General features: G+C 35.1%; 1 protein-coding gene across 1 annotated transcript in view; it reads left to right on the top strand.

Moving 5' to 3' along the window:
* The window catches only part of Trpc7 (transient receptor potential cation channel subfamily C member 7), a 187072-nt gene that overhangs the window by 12274 nt on the left and 157296 nt on the right, over positions 1–17502 (top strand). The window lies entirely within an intron of this gene.

Below are 17502 nucleotides of genomic sequence, written 5' to 3'. Positions count from 1 at the left end.
TTACCAGAATTCTAGGTTTATACTACTTTTCCTTCAGTCATTTAAAGATGCTGGTTCAGTCTTGTCACTTGCATTGCTTCCAATGAGAACTCTTCTGGTATCTAGATCTTTATGTCACTATATTTGATCCTACCTCTTATTTTCCTTGGACTGCTTTTATGTTTTCCTTTTTGTTATTGGTTTTGAGAAATTTAACTATCATATGCCTTGCTATATTTTTACTTTTATTTCTTGGACTTTGGGTTAATTTTGTTTCTTATATTTGTGATGATAACATGAGAATACCTCATCTGGAGTTTTAAATGAAGAAATAGCCTGCAGGTGTCAAATACAAGGCAGTGTATAACTACAAACAGTCAATCTGGAACATTTTCCTTTTTAGTTTTCCTTGGCCAAAGACTAAAATCAGAGATGGTACAAGGCAAATGAACCTTGTATACCAAAGATGGCAAACCTTTGGTTTGGATCATTCTAGTATGGATTTCAAGTAATAGGTGATAGATAAGGCAGATTCTTTTAGGTTCCATTAACAACAATAGCAACAACAAAGATGTATTACAGAAAAAAGTAAGGTACCAGGCTAGGTGAATGAAGGATTCTGACAATTTGGCACACCAAATGGAATTTTTTTCTAAAATGTCTCAAAAATGTTTCCCCAGACTGACTAAATTGTGTGGTATAGCTTTTTCTAAGAAATGTTAATGCACTGAGAGATGAGAAGGAGAATGGAGAAGAGGAAAAGGAGCAGGGGGAAAAGTGGAGAGAAAATTAAAAGCAACCAGGCATGGGTGTGCATACCTGTAGTTCCAGCATTTGGGAAGGCTGAGGCAGGAGGATCACAAGTGCAAAGCCAACCTCAGCAACTTAGTGAAGACTTTAGCAACTTAGCAAGACCTTGTTTCAAAATAAAAAATAGAAAAAAGGCTGAGGATGTGGCTCAGTGGTTAAGTGCCTCTGGGTTCAATCCCTGGTAGAAAGAAACAAAGGAAGGAAGGAAGGAAGGAAGGAAAGAAAGAAAGAAAAGCCCATATGTTCAGATTTATGACTGCATTCTTAAATTCTAGCTTTGCACATATGGCTTCAGAATACCTCTGTTATCATTCTTGGTCTCTTTCACAAGTCTACATTCAGTCTTTTAGAATAGCTGCAAATGATTCTTCAGATGTACCAGGATAGCTGCCCTAAGAAAAGATTTTTTAAAATGCCTTTATCACAGTAAGTCACACAAATTGGTGTGGAAATAACAGATCTAGGACTAAAAGGAGAAATAATTATGTTTCTAAATTGTAGAATTTTTCTATATCCTTTCTGAGCAAGAGGAACAAAGTTATAAAAGAGAATTCTAAAAGGATTTCATGAAGAACCCATTCATGCCTGCTGGCAAAGACAACAGCTGAACCTGGGCAAAGCAATATGGTTTTGGCAAAGCACTGAATCATGGAACAGGCAGAATGTATACAGATGGCAGAAAGGGGCTTCTTGTGCCACTGTTGATGCAGATAAGCTTCCCTCTACTGAAAACTCATCGCAATACTTGATAACATTCTTCACAAAATGTAAAATTCAAAGCTAAATGTGAAAGAAGAAAAGGAAACCCCCAAGTACCAGAAACTAATAGGCAGAGCAGTAAGAGGAAGCTGTTGCCATGGTGGTAAAGGGAGTGTGGGACCAGATATAGGTTCTAAAGGTTGGCAGTTGGGGTTTTAAAATGCACACAGAAACCCAAGATTACAAAGTAACACAGCCTTCATAGGATACACAGTCATCACACAGACAGAGGCTCTAATCACAGGGCTACAAAATCCTTGCTGTATACAGTATAATAATAATAATTATATATATATATATATATATAGATAGATAGATAGATAGATAGATAGATATATAGATATAGATATAGATATATACATATATGTATATATATATATTACAAAAGAGAAATAGAGAGAGAGTATTATAGATACTATACATAAGTAAGATAAAGAGAACTATGTATTATTATAGATAGTAAAATTATACCAAAATGTATTTTTCCATTCTGTAGTATTTGGGTTATTTCTGATCTTTGTTAATACAGACATTTCTGCTATGAAAAGTCTTAAACAACTCTCCTGATGCACAAAACTAGAGTTTCCTTAGGTTTTCCATCTAGGAGAGGAATCTTTGTGTCACAAGGTACTAGAAGTTGGTTACAAAATGATTTTTTCAATTTTCAATAATTGATGGGCATAACATTTATTTTGCTTTATAATGTGCAATTGTTTGATTACTAATGGGGTTAATCATTTTATATGCTGATTGACCATTTGAGATCTGTCTTCTCTGAAGTACCAGTTTACCCTTTGTCTATTTTGCTATTGAGTTTCTAAGGAGTTATTTACATAGTGTAGGTAACAATTATTTGTCAGATTCATGTATTGCAAATATCTTCTCTCCTTTTCTATGTGTTTTTCACTTACTGGATTTTGATGAACACACTTTTAATTTTATTGTAGTCAAATGAAAGTCTTTCCTTTATAATTTTAGATTTTTGCTCACATTTTAAGATTTTTTTAACTCAAGATCATAATATGTTTTCTTATCTCCTAAAAGTTCATGGTTTGAACTTCTGCTTCAATTTTTAGTAAAATTTTGAGAAGGAATTTAAGTATACTAGTTGGCCCCTTATATCTGCATTCATAAATCCGACCAATTGTGGAACAAAATATTCAGGGGAGATAACTATGTCTAAACATGTTTAGATTTTCTTCTTATCGTTATTCCCTAAATAATACAATACAATAAGAATTTGCATAGCATTTACATTGTTTTTGGTATTATAAGTAATCTAGATACAATACATATAGGAAGATATGCATCAGTTATATTGAAATACCATTTTTTATTATTTATTTTTGTTTCCATATTTTTATTGGTGCATTATAGTTATATATAATGATGTTATTTGTTGTTTTATATTTATACATGCACAGAATATAAATATAATTTGACTGTGGCTGAGGTTGTAGCTCAGTGGTAGAGCGCTTGCCTAGCATGTACAAGGCACTGGGTTCAATTCTCAGCACCTCATAAAAATAAATTAAATAAATGTCCATCAACAACTAAAGAACTTTTAAAAAATAAAAATAAATAAATAAATAGATAGATATAATTTGACTAATATAATTTGACTTCCCACCAAAGACCAGTTGAGACAGGAGACATGAGCCTTTGCAGGTTTTGATATACTTAGGCCAGGAGAAAAGTATCCTGGAACCAGTCCCCCATGGTTACAGAGGGATGACCATATACTCTTCATATGCAGTGGTCCCAGTACCCATTATTATACTTTTGTCCTTTCCCTCACTGATATTTTGTCTGAAATTCAGGCTTGATGTATATGAAATCTATTGATCTATTTTTTTTTACCTATATACTCACAAATTTATTTCTTATAGCTTTAAAAAATCTTGATTTCTGCTAGATAAACCCCCTTCACCAATTTTTTCCCTTTGAAAAGTTTTGATGATCCTTGGCCTTTTGCTGTTCCATTCAATTTTAGAATTAACTCCAAAAACTAAACAAACAATACTGCCTACCCCCACAACCACAGAGAGACACAAATCTGGGATTTTTGTGTTGTTTTTAAGTTTAGTAAAGCAAAATTTAAAAAAAAGAAACAAAATACTAATGGAAAGTTACATAATAATATTAATGACAAATCATAATGAAATAAAAGTCATCTTTAAGGATAAAATAGAATCTTAACATAAACGTTCACCAGAAAAGATATAAACTTCTGGTCCAGTATAAATGCAACCACAACAGTCTCAAATGTATAAGAAAAATAAGTAGAATTGAGAGGGCAAATTGATCAAACAATTATCAAGGAATATGTTAACACAGCTCTGTCAGAAATTGATAGGTCAAGTGGATGAAAAAAGTAAGGCGATAAAAAATTTGAACAACAAAATAAACAATATTGACCCAGCAGACACATGGTATAAATAAATACATTCTTTTCAATCATACATGGATAATTCACAAAAATTGACAATGTTCTGGACCATAAAAGAAGCTTCAACCAAGCAATCAATATTAAACACTGAGTTCTCTAACTACAAGGCAATAAAATTAGAAATCAATAGTGAAATCACAGTTTTTTAATCATACATACAGCTCTCACAGGATTTTTCACAGTTTGCTAAGCCCTTGTAAAGAAGGCCCAGCAGATGACTTGTCCCCTAAGAGTAAAGAAAAAAGAATTAACAATGATGAATTAAGCAGATCCCAATGGAATTTTCAGCTCCATTACTTATGACCCGTGAATTTAAGCAAGTACAGAGCCTTTCAGTCACAATTATAAAGAAAAGTGGCTGTCTCATGGGGCTGTGTGAGGATTAAATAAGATAATATACAGCTCTTGACATAATGTAAAGCCACATAGGAATATCTAATGTTTAGTTTTTTAGGTTTTATTTTTAGTTAGTTTCTTATATAATTTTGTTTAGTTGTTATTATTTCTATATTAACATTTGTTTTGCAACATCGCAAAGTGATTTTTTTTTAGATTTACTATCTTGGCAGGTCCATGCTGGACCTGCATTCCAATTTGGAGCACACTGGTTAAGCTTTGAAATAGGGTCCTTCTGTTGATATTAATATTATAAAATATGTCTTACTAAAGCTGTTAGCCTCACTTAGAAACTTAACCTTTTAAAGTATTATGCAATATTTTGTTAAATATTGTTAAATATCATGATATTTTTCAAATTTGGTCATTCATTCAGATCCAAAGACAACATTATTGTAAAAGGGGACAAGCAAAGAAGTTCCTTTCTAGCTCCTCAGACTTGGTTTCTCTGGGTATTCATGGCCCCAAAGGAGACTTCTTTCCAAATTTCCCTGTTTAAAATATCCAAAAACATAGTTCGAACTTGACCATGTTTTACTAAACTAATGGACTAGTGATCTTTTTCTCTACACCCTTGTAATGTCTTCCTTAAAATCCTTTGAAGCCTTTTGTGGATGGGCATGAAGCTGTGGATACCTGGAAACGCTGATGAACTAGCAACAAAGTGGCTTGGGTTAGAAATCTAACTATGTCTCATTTAATCACCTTGCTACCATCGAGCAGTCTGTGTGACAGGCCCAGCCCCACCTTTGCAGGGGAATGTCAGGCACTTCTGGAGAGCAAAGGAAACGTGAAATGACATCTCTATGCCTGGCGGACATCTTCAGCTCCTCTATGCCCCGTGCTTCCTCCACCTCATGCCAGACAAATAGAAAGGGAGAAGGGAAAGTGGGCACTGTGTAGGGAAAACAAGAGGTGGAAAGTACTGCATAAAATCAAGTTAATAGCAGTTGAGAAGAAGAAAGGGGGTCTGGGAAACTTGAAAGTTGGGCACATATCATTGAATGTGTTGCAGGACTTTTCCAAGATACCTCTGGCAATAATGCCAAAGAGACATGGGTAAAGAGTCCAGTTCACACAGAATGTACATTTCCATATTACAAAATAAAATTTCCTGATAAAAATCATGACTTCAAAGATTTGGGCCTGGCTTGGTGGCTCATACCTGTAATTCCAGAACTCAGGAGACTAAGGCAGGAGGATTGTGAGTTCAAAGCCAGCCTCAGGAACTTAGCAAAGCCCAAAGCAACTTAGCAAGATCCTGTCTAAAAAAAAAAAAAAAAAAACTTAAAGAAAAAAGAAGAGCTGGAGATGTAGCTCAATGTCAAAGCATCCTGGTTTAACCCACAGTACAAAAAAAAAATGGTGATATGGGGGAAAACTTGTGATAAAATAATAAATTAAAAATAGTATTTTCTTATTCATTAGCTATGTACTGCTTCATTTTATGTCATAACCAAGTGTTGCTACCTTTAGTGTCATAGACTGAATCCAGATTATGGGGATTTGTGAATGCCAAGGTTAAATGTTGCATTTGTTTATGGTTCAGTCTCCCTTATAAGGTCATGAACTCACTGGTGCAAGAGAGAGCATGTCTAACTTTTCTTTTTATTCCAAAATCTTAAAACAATATGTTGACTTAGAGGGCTCCCCAATCAACAGCTTCTCTATCAGGGAGAATCCAGTCCAACCAAAATAAGATTTCTGCTTACATTGTGCTATGTATTATACTTCACACTTATTGCCTCATTACTGCAAACTGATTATGTTCCAGTGCTGTAGAGGAGGAAATTAAGGAAGAAAGAGGGCAAGTGATCACCCAGTATTACATCTTTAGCAAGCTTGGAGCCAACAATCAACACTCCAGGCAACCTGGTCCTATCCTATTTCCAATTACTACAATCTGCTCTCTCTCTCAGATTGCATTTCCACTGACTTTTTTTTGTATTATATTTTATATTACATGTTATCTTTTATAAGGTACTATTTTTGCATGTTATGTTCAAAATGTGAAAATTGGCAAGATGGCACACACTGATTTTGTAAATCAGTCAATGCCGGTATTAGAAATTATGAAAGTCACATTTGAAAAGTTATGTGATGTTTTGTCACCACATTTAGGAAAGGCTATCATTATAGCTTATAATCATTGATGGAGTGAAAACACCATCCTACAATTAGTCTGACTCAAAGAAGTTAACAGCTAAGAGAAGTATATATAAATATTCTACAAGGAGGTTTTGAAGCACCAAGCATAGAGCTTTGTTTCCTCTTCCCAAGAAAATGGACTTTTACAGAGTTATCCTAGTAAGAGATGTCAAGCTTGAGCCATGTGGGACTTTGATCAAATTCATTACCTATTGTGTCTGAGAAGACTCAATCAGAGAAGCAAAACCACTAAGGCAAATTAGATATATTAAGAGACACAATATAGCTATCTGACTTTATATTATTAGTGAAGTTGATTAACTAATCTCTCTTTAAGCTATTCTACCTGTTTCTGGCATGGGAGCCTGAAGTCTGCAGACAAAGCCACAAGGAAGAGAAAATGGATTTGAAATGCGAGAAGCAAGGGAAAACTGAAAAGGACTAGCATTCATTCCCTCTAAGCCTCCTACATTGATGATGAAGTCACCCTGCAGGGGAAGCATCCTTCATCACAGCACTAAGCACATGTCTGGTCCAAGAATCACAGAAGCTAAAGGCAGACATACAGCAGGAGCTGGAAGTGAGCCTGCAGATCAGCTACAATGTGGCATAAAATACTATGGGCTGCAGGAGTTCCTCATTCCCTGCCCTACCCTCTGGGCATCAAGAATATGCCTACTGCTTCACTTCCATCTCCACATCTCCTGAAAAATGCCTCTTGTGGTCCAACTGACCATTATATAGTGAAAGGAATTCTGAGAAATTTATTTTCAACTAAGTTGACACAATATAAATCCACCACGTCTATTCTTGAGGGCAGATCTAGTGCAAGAGGAAAGTGACAAGATGTTCTGCCTAAGAAAGTACCTTTGATCCCAGCCATGGATATCATATAGGCAAAGGGCTTAGGTTTTTCTCAAAGAAATAGTACTCAAACACTTGGCTAAACATACTAAAGAAATAGTACTAAACACCTGACACTATTAACTTTGTTACCCTAATTAATTCTTAATTAGTGCTATGATTATGATCCTTATTTTGCAAGCAAATGTAGTGAAACTTAGAGAACTTAACTGGTTTGCTCAAAGCCACACAGCAGGTTGCAAATCCAGGACCCAATTCTCTTTGATTCCATAACTCCTGCCTGTCACCAATTCACTTTACTATTAATGATAAAATGAGAAATAAAAAAATGATTTTGTGTGCACTGGGGCATCATCATTATTTTGACCATAAAATCTAAGTGCTGCAATGGCTGCGGTTATAGAAAATCTGCTCAGTCATCACCTTAGATGAAAACCCTAGAAAAGAACCAGACTCTTCATTGCATTGGTGCAGCCCTGTCTTTCCCAAGGTGGGCATGGAAGGAAGAGTTAAAGCCACATAAAAAGTGACACCTGGAAGGGAGCCAAGAGTTTTCCTACCCCACCATCAAGGAAGGAATGAAGAAGAAAATAGGATAAAAAGTCTAGGAAGAAATTGAGAGAGGCAAATACCAGTTTGTAAAGAAAATGTTCAGCAGAAGTGAGGTGGGACAAAGAAAGGTGTGTGAGCAGAAGGAAGTACACATGTATTGTCAAAAGGAATAGAAGGAATTGTCTACAGTGCTGAGCAGATCCAGAGCATCTAAAGAACCTTAGTGAGGGCCAGAATGGGAGATATCATTCAGTAAGACCTCTATGAGCCTGCGCTAACCAAGAGGGCCTTAACATCCCCAAGCCCGACCATACCTTGGGCTTCTTGAATCCATCCCAAAGCTCTTTATGCCTTTTCCTAGAACATTTACTTTAGAAAAATTTGTAATAGTTAATCCTTTCTCTACTCCATGGAGATGTGAATTTTTTTTAAACTTCTTACCAGTTTCACAACTAGAATATCTAGAATCTCATTCTTAAGGACCTGGAAGCCCTGAATTGTAATGTAAATAGCAAGGGAAATAGTACCCTTATTTCCCAATTCTCATGGGAGGTTAGGAGCCTAAATTTCATGGGCAACTCAAAGTTGTAAGACTACCTCCTGTCAGGAAGATACAAAAAGTTTACTTTTCGTTTAGGTAAAGTCAATTAGCAAACAGAGGTGGACTATCACTCTCTCTTAAAAGCTTTCCAACCCTTTGTTTCAGCAGAATAGAGATCTGATCACCCATAATTCTGACCTCTCTCCCCTATTGCAAGAGGCTTGAATAAAGTCTTCCTTACCTAAACTTTGTCCAGTGACAAAGTTTGGCAGTCTTAAGACCAAAACGAAATAGGTAGGAGGTTATCTTTGAGGAAAACTTTTATTACGCAAAGGAAGAAAATATCATCAACCAGAAAATGAATAACTCAAACATCTGGAGTGCCAAACTAAGAGAAAGCCGGCAAAGAGTTTTAGAGCATAAGCTTTGGAGTTAACCAGAGCCAAATTGGAGCCCTAATCCACCTCTTACTATTCATATAACACCGGAACATTATTTTGCTCTAAGGCATGGCAAAGCAGGCATGGTGATAATAGATAGCAGTGATGGTATTGAAATTTCAATGAACAGACCTGAAACAGACGCGTCAATCCTAACTAGAAATAAATTATTCTAATTATGTATACAGAAGGTGTTTTCCTCCTGACTTTTTACTTTGAAATATTTTAAACTAAGTAAAAGAGCACAGCAAATAACCACATTCCCGTTAGTGAGATCAACCAGCTATTTACCCTTTGTCCTCCACCCCTGCGTTTGGAACTAACTTGCAGATCATGACTAAATAAATACTTGGCCTTTGAAACTTCAACATCCACTTCCATAGAATAAGGACATCCTCTGACAGAATTTAAACACACTATTACACCAAAAAAGATTTAATAATATCATCTGTCATGCAGACCATGCTTAAATTGACAGTTCCCACAGTACCTTTTTTTATTGTTTTTATTTTCTGATCCAGGATCCATTCAATGTTCATATACTTCTCTTGATTGTTCTGCCTCTTTTGTTCCTTTAAATTTGGGCACATCTGCATGTTTTTGTGTATAAGTCAGTTTTGCTTTTTATGATAGTGACTTGTAAAGATTCCAAGCCAGTTATCCTGTAGAATAAATGAGATTCTACATATACTGTAGTTTTCCTCATTAGATTCAGGTTTCCCAATAAGTTTAGAATACATATTTTTTCAAATGCATATGGAACATTCAAGATAAGCCATAAATAAAGCTAGTATCAAAAATATTAAAAAAAAATACAGCAGATGTTTTCTGATCACACTGATATTCAATTAGCAATTAGTAGCAATAAAATATCTAGAAAATCCCCAAGTATTTAGAACTTAAGCACACAAGTGATCCATATTTAAATATTTAAATAATCTACAAGTCAAAGAAGAAATTATAAGAAAAAAGGGAAAATAAACTAAATGATATTGAAAACACGGCACTCTGAATGTTTGTGGCATGCAGTCATGCACTGCTTAAAGGGAAATTTTGTAACTTTGTCAAATTGTAATGGCAAAGAAGAAAAGTTACAAATCAATGTTCTAAACTACAAATTGAATCCAAAATAAACATAAAGAAGGAAATAACAAATATGAGTAGGAATTAGTATGGATAGAAAGTGGTTAAAAAGTGAAATCAGAGCTGTCCATTGTAAAAGGATATTTTCCTTTTATCTCAACTGAAATAAAACAAGACAAAATCAACAGCCAAAACTTCCTTGAAAAAATTTAATCAAATTGATAGACATTCACTAAGACTGGTCAAGGAGAAGAAATTTTTGAAACACAATTACCAATATTGGGAATAAAAAGGGATATACCATTGAAGTCCACTTATGCAGATGATAAGATAATAAGAGAAGAGCATAAATTTGACCATTTAGATGGAAAAATTCCTCAAAAAACATAATTTACCAAAGTGGACCCAAGATTTAAATGAAATTTTTTTTTGTTTTGTTTTGTTTTTGTTTTTGTTTTAGCAAATATACTACCTAGTTGATTTTTTTTTTTACTTTCTACTGCATTACCTCAGGAGGCACATGAGATTCTCTCTCTCTTAGAAATGCCAGGTTTGATTACTTGGTTAACATGTCGAACATCAGATGTATCTATTGTACAGGGACACTTTTCCTTTACCCCAAATAATCTCTGGGATGATATTTGGATATCACATAAATATCTTCTTCTACAACAAATTCCCAATTGTTTCAGCATTCCCTTATCAGTCATTACATTCTTACATCAATTATTATGTTAAGGTTAAAATGCTCCTCATTTTCTGATTGTATTGTTCCATTTACATTTACTAGCTAGCATTGTTTTACAAAAAGTGTTTTCTCTCTCCCCCTCCTTCCCTTCTCCTCTCTCTCTCTCTCTCTCTCTCTCTCTCTCTCTCTCTCTCTCAACATTATTATTATAAACTCACAAATTCAGTTTTTACTTAATGTATTATGATCAATTATCATCATTCTTTTTGATGTATAACTTGTCCCAAGTCAGTTTTTGTATTTTTCTTTTTAATGAACCCATTAGTTTTTGTGCACTTATTTGCTTTTGGAACACCAGACTTTTCAGGTTTACTTTGTAAATTCCCTGCTCTGAGTCTGGCAACATTCATTTCTCTAAAGAGTTCTTAAGTGGTGATTGGTATTTAGAAATACAGATCTAGGTGCCAACTATGCTTGTTGCTGTGGAAGTGGCATTGCTTATAAGTCCTTTCAGCAGACAGAGCTAGGAAGGGTTAGTGCATCTATGTCTGTGTCATCTATCATATATGGTGGTCTCATACTGATATTTTGGGCTGAAATCCAGCCCTATGCAATTTGTCCTCATCTATGAAAATAAAAATCTGCTTCCCAAAAACATAGAAATGTTTATTTATATATAAGTTATAAATACACTTATTTTCATATTTGTTTTATCCTATAAAATATACAGGATAATTTTAGAATAATACCATTAATGCCACTATCAAGAACAAATTTGTTAAGCAAATGGCAGTTCTTCTTTTCTCTTGTTCTCATGTGAGTGTGTGTGTGTGTGTGTGTGTGTGTGTGTGAGAGAGAGAGAGAGAGAGAGAGAGAGAGAGAGAGAGACTGAGGATCTGACCCAGGGTCTGATAATGCTAAGCTAGGCAAGTGTTCCCACACTGCACTATAACCCCATTCCTACAATTCTTTTTGACTTTATAATATATTCTATTTTGTATGTACAATCAAAGCTTTATGTCAAAAGTTTCTTAACTGTTTTCCCTGTGTGGTTACTTTTAATTTGACATGCAATTGGATTATTTTCTGTTTTTATTCAAACTTAAGTGTCTTCTCATCTTTTATCATGTTTTTTAATATTTAAAATGTTTACATGGTTCAAAATTAAAATTTCATAAAGACAGTCTACTGATAAATCTCCCATATATCCCCATACCCACTATGCCATCTTTACACACTCTGTAAGTCAATATTTTTATTAATTTCTGGTCTATATTTCCTGCTTCATTTTCTCTGAATAAGCAATTTCCTTTCTTTCTTACATGATAAGTAGCCTATTATATGCGCTTCACTATGATTTCCTTATTTCATTAAATTATATATCCTGGATTCATGGAGACCTTCCTTTATTCTTCCACTCAAGCTGTATTGCACCCCATTGTGTGAAATACTATATTTAATTCAACCATTATCCTTTCAGTGATCATATAGACTGCAATATTTTTTATATTATAAATTATTCCTTAATGAAAAACTTAGCTCAAGTGCTTTTTCATATTTGTAGAGGTGTGTCTTCAGGGAGATTTTTCAGAAGTGGACTTCCTGGGTCAAAAGTAACACCCGTATAGTTGTTAACTATTGTCAAATGCCCTACAGATGAATTGTATCATTTTGAATTCCTACCAAAACTATATGAAGCTATCTGAATTTCCACAGCCTCATCAGTGTGTTTAGATTTTGAAGTTTTTACTAATCTTAGTGGCAGGTGAGGAATGGTCTTTCCATAATGTTCTAATTTGTATTTTACTATGATTAAAGTTTAATATCTTCTCCTGTATTTAGGAGCCATTTTTATTTATTTATTGTGGACTGGGGGGTTTGTTTATTTTATATTACATTTTGTAGTTTTCTCCTGTATTTTTAAGGAATAGTTATTTGTTGGATATACTCTTTACTACAATTTAAGTGTCTTGATTTGTGATTTGCCTTTTGACTTTGCATGTGGAATTTTGCCATGTAAACCTATTATTTCTCCCCATTTGATTCAAATGTATGAATTGTCAAGATCATTGTACTGTCATGTGTAACTAATAAAAAACTATTATTTATTATTTTATGAAATTAATGGTATCATTTTTCCTTTTTTGTTACCATATTTTGGAATGTGGGAAATTTTCCCCATGCCTAAGTCAAGAAATTACTCATGTTTTCTTCTATTATTTATTGGATTATTTTTAACATTTAGACCTCCAATCCATGTGGATTTAGTTCTGGTCATTGATATGAGATAAGAAACTACTTTTTTCTGAATAAATACCAGTTGTCCCAATGTCATTTATATTTGTTTACTAATTTTTATGTGGTGCTGAGGATCAAACCCAGTGCATCCCATGTGCAAGGCAAGTGCTTTGCCACTGAGTCACACAACCCCAGGCTCCCTAGTGTCATTTATTTTCAAAGACCATAGTTTCCAAAACAGGGAATTCAAGGCATGGGGTTGACTATATGACTTATGGATGAGATGAGAAGCCAAACAGGGAGCAATGAGAAATCTCAAGATTGGCAATCACGGGAAATCACTATATCTCTAGGTTAAAGTATCAAAGGGAAAAGAAAATGTTCCTTAAGTCCAGGGTTTTGGTCACTAAGCAAAGGATAAAATTGTAGTAGTATACTCAATGAGTTCTGAAGCCACAGAGGAGTTACAGTTGCTAAACCCATATGAAGAGCATTGTAGAAATGCCCCTTTGCTCCACCCACAAATCTTCCATCAGTGATTCCCCTGGACCAAACCCAGATGGAGATCAACTGATAAGGGAGACTGGGAAATGCTTTCTACAAAAGTTAAGTCCCCTTACAAAATAGGACAGACATGGGAGCAGGGCAGATAAAAAAAGGGGGGGGGGGGTAGGGGGAGGCTCTGAGAGCAAAGGATTAGCAGAGCACTCAACAACAACAAAAACATAAAAAATATTATTTATCTTTTCATGAAGACAAATTCCCAGAAGATAACATGTAATTGGAAATACTCTTGTAGTCAAATTCCTATAAGTAATTTAAAAGGTATATATTGGTTTAAAGATAGACTGGAAAACAGTCTTCTTATTAGTTCAGATCATCTCTTCTAGTAATAATATGAATCAATAAGAATTTTTATTCTGTGTGTATGTTTTTTAATGAAGAGGATTAAGGAAATAAGTGTATAGGGATGAAACTTGGAGGACTGAAAATACAGAATTAGTCTTGCAAAAAACCAGAAACATACAAATGATGAGTCTAAGATCAAACTAAAAACAAATGAATAAAAAATTAAAATTTTATTTATTAAAAATTAAGTAAATTTGAATGAAAGATAAATGAAAAAATGATGAGTTATATGCAATGAATGCAGGAGTTTAGGAACTTTAGAGGAAGCAAACGTTTCTCTTTTATCATTTATAATTTTCTAAGTGCTGTGTTTTAATGTATGTTTTCATAAATATGAAATATGAACTTTTAATAAATCTGACATTCTATTTTATACCACAAGAAATCTATCAGATCATTCATATCTTAATCTAACAAAATCCAAAGATAGTCACCTTTGAAGGTCTGTTAGTCGATAGAAAAGATATAAAACAAATAGCTTGATTATTTTAAGGAATAGTTTATTACCATAATTCCAATGAGATAAGATCACTTTCTTGTCAGGAAAACAGCAACATATCTATTCATTCTCTTTGCTCAAAATCAAATACCTTGATAAATCACAATCCAGCTATTCAAGAAAGAATTTTCTAGTTGGAGGATTCTCTAGGCCCTTCAACATCCCATTTGTCCTTCTCTTCTCCCCTCTCTTCTTCTCCTTGTCAGTGTCCTCCTCTGCACTGACTAGTATCAACATTTTAGGAAAGGCAAGTCAAATGCAAACTGTGTCAGTCAAGCAAAAGCATCCTGGTGCACGGGAGGATGAAATAAATAATAATATGTGTGGACAGCATTAGTCATTGTTCTGCATATACCATCTCCAAAAAAGCCATTTTAACCAAGCACCCTTGGATAATGGGTTCCAATGACTAATACTTACCCACTGATCCAGAGCCTAAGGAATCTGAGTGACAAACGATAAACCTGCTTAAAATAATGTGATTGATTGTAATTCCATTTCAAATAAATGTAACAAATGGCAATGAGCCATCTGGTTAACCATGCAGCATAATTGTAATTGTTAAGGTTGTTCATTTCATTACACAGCGTCCTTTCTCAGAATTTTTTTTTCTGCTCTAGGATGAGGAATTGTCCTTCACCTGGTCATGTGATTTCCATTGGTCATATGGCTTGTTTTCACTTTACTCTGGCTTCAAGAAAACTTGGAGCCTGACCATAGTAATGGGTAAGACTCAAGGAGATATACGTGGGCTTTAACCAAACAGTTTTATGTTCCTAACCTTACTATTGCTCTATTCTTTTTCACCTATTTCTACTTTGTCTTATATATCCCTACATGCTGTTTGTTGCAGACTGAGTAATCTAGAGACACAGAAATAGAATTTGGAGTACAAGATGTTTATCTCTAATCAACACTGATGAAGAGAAGAAGGAGAAAGCAAGATTGGGAAGAGGGAGCATACAGGCCTGATCCTTACATTGCCAGTTTAGCAGGACACTCTGTAGTAGCTACTGCCCATTAAGATGTCCTGTGTCAAGCCCAAATGCCTGGCATACACACCTTTCACTCAGTCATCAGACAAAGTAAAGACTTGACCCCAGGAAAGGTGAGTTTTTAGAGGTAATGAGACTTTGGAGTAGCTGAGATGTGGAGACTATCTGCTGCTATTACATTTCACTAGATAGCAAGTTTTTCCTACAGGGAGAAGGTGGTTGACACATTTCTGTGTCTTCCATAGTCTACCCCTCTTGATACTTAGATCAAAACTTCATGTGGGATGGAAAACCAGATCCTTCAGATGTCTAGTGTGCCTCTATTTCTGCAGGAAAACTTAGAAAGGAAATACTAGTGGAATAAACTATAGTGCCTAAAGCCAAAGTGGATCTCAGGCTTTAGGATCTCAACTGATAATTCTTTATCCTTTCTCTTTGCATTTTAGACTCCATTAGCCCTCCATTGCCCCTTCTGCTGGTATGGCGGCTTACTTGTTAATATGACCCAGACCTTCATTCCTAAAGACATGAGCCACTAGTCACCAGACTCTGGCTAGAGTGATGGTACCAGTCAATTTAGAGTCACAATGAGGAAAAGGAGTACTAAGATGGGCCAAGTGTATTGGTTGAGTTCTATACATATTCTTCCTTGGCTGTATTGTGCAATAGCAGCACTTCCTCCTTGTAAGAATCAGAATCAATTACCTGTCAAGACAGTGCTGTTTTTGACTTTGGTCCCTGGACACAAGGAAGTCAAGGTGCCTAAGTGACAAGCTTATAATTCAATGGGTCTCTTTCTATTTCTCCTTGACAAAGTGCCTCCAATTTTATTATTTTTATTTTTAATTGATTTTTTAAAAAATAAATGACAGCGGAATGCATTACAATTCTTATTACACATATACAGCACAGTTTTCATATTTCTGGTTGTATATAAAGAATGTTCACACCAATTCATGTCTTCATACATACTTTGGATAATAATGTCCATCACATTCTACCATCCTTGCTAAGTCCCCGCTCCTTCCCTCCCCTCCCACCCCTCTGCCCTATATAGAGTTCATCTATTCCTCCCATGCTCACTGTCCCTATCCCACTATGAATCAGCCTCCTTATATCAGAGAAAACATTCAGCATATGTTTCTTGGGGATTGGCTAACTTCACTTAGTATTATCTTCTCCAGCGCCATCGATTTACCTGCAAATGCCATGATTTTATTCTCTTTTACTGAATAATATTACTGAGTAATATTCCATTGTGTATATATGCCACATTTTTTATCCATTCATCTACTAAAGGGCATCTAGCTTGGTTCCACAATTTAGCTATTGTGAATTGCGCTGCTATAAACATTGATGTGACTGTGTCCCTGTAATGTGCTGTTTTTAAGTCCTTTGAGTATAGATCAAGGAGAGAGATAGCTGGGTCAAATGGGGTTCCATTCCCCATTGTCCAAGGAATCTCCATACTGCTTTCCAATTTTAAAGACCAGGATCTCTAGCCAGCAGAAAATATGGCAAAGTGGGCAACTGAGAATGATGTAAGTGGGGCCACTAGTGTTCACATCCCTTGATTTCTCATGTACCTTCCTATAGGGGACACAGCATTATATGAAGGTCATTGATTTAATACATAAACTAAATTCTAGAGGATGGTACCCCATCTTACAGAGTAATGCTTCTTAGCTTACAAAGTTCTATCATACTAGCAGTTTCTTAGTATAGCAGTAGAGATATGACCAGTGGACCCCATTGACATAGGCCCACTCATGAACCTTTTTGTTATAAAGTAGATCCCTTGGTCTGATGCAATATTATGCAGAACTTCATTCCAGTAAATCAAAAACTCCTCTAAAAGCTGTCAGATAGTAGTGTTGACTGAGATCATGTAGGGAGAAAAAGCGAATGTCCATTCCTATGAAATGTGAGAATAAACCATGAACACTCTCAAGATAAAATGAACCCAATGTAGTTAGTTAACCTGTCACCTAGAAGCTAGCTGGTCTTCTTCAGTCACAGTGTTAACATTGGTCTCTGTTGCCGGTATATTGGAAGTTCAACAGTGACCATAACTAGAAAATTCTTGGTATGTGGGAATCCAGGTTGCTGGACTCCTTCATTGTTGCTGCCATCATTTATGTATCCACTATAT

Source organism: Marmota flaviventris, chromosome 5, assembly GCF_047511675.1.
Source record: "Marmota flaviventris isolate mMarFla1 chromosome 5, mMarFla1.hap1, whole genome shotgun sequence".
NCBI lineage: Eukaryota > Metazoa > Chordata > Mammalia > Rodentia > Sciuridae > Marmota > Marmota flaviventris.
The sequence above is the reverse complement of the archived record's forward strand: the minus strand, read 5'-3'. Positions and strand labels throughout refer to the sequence as shown.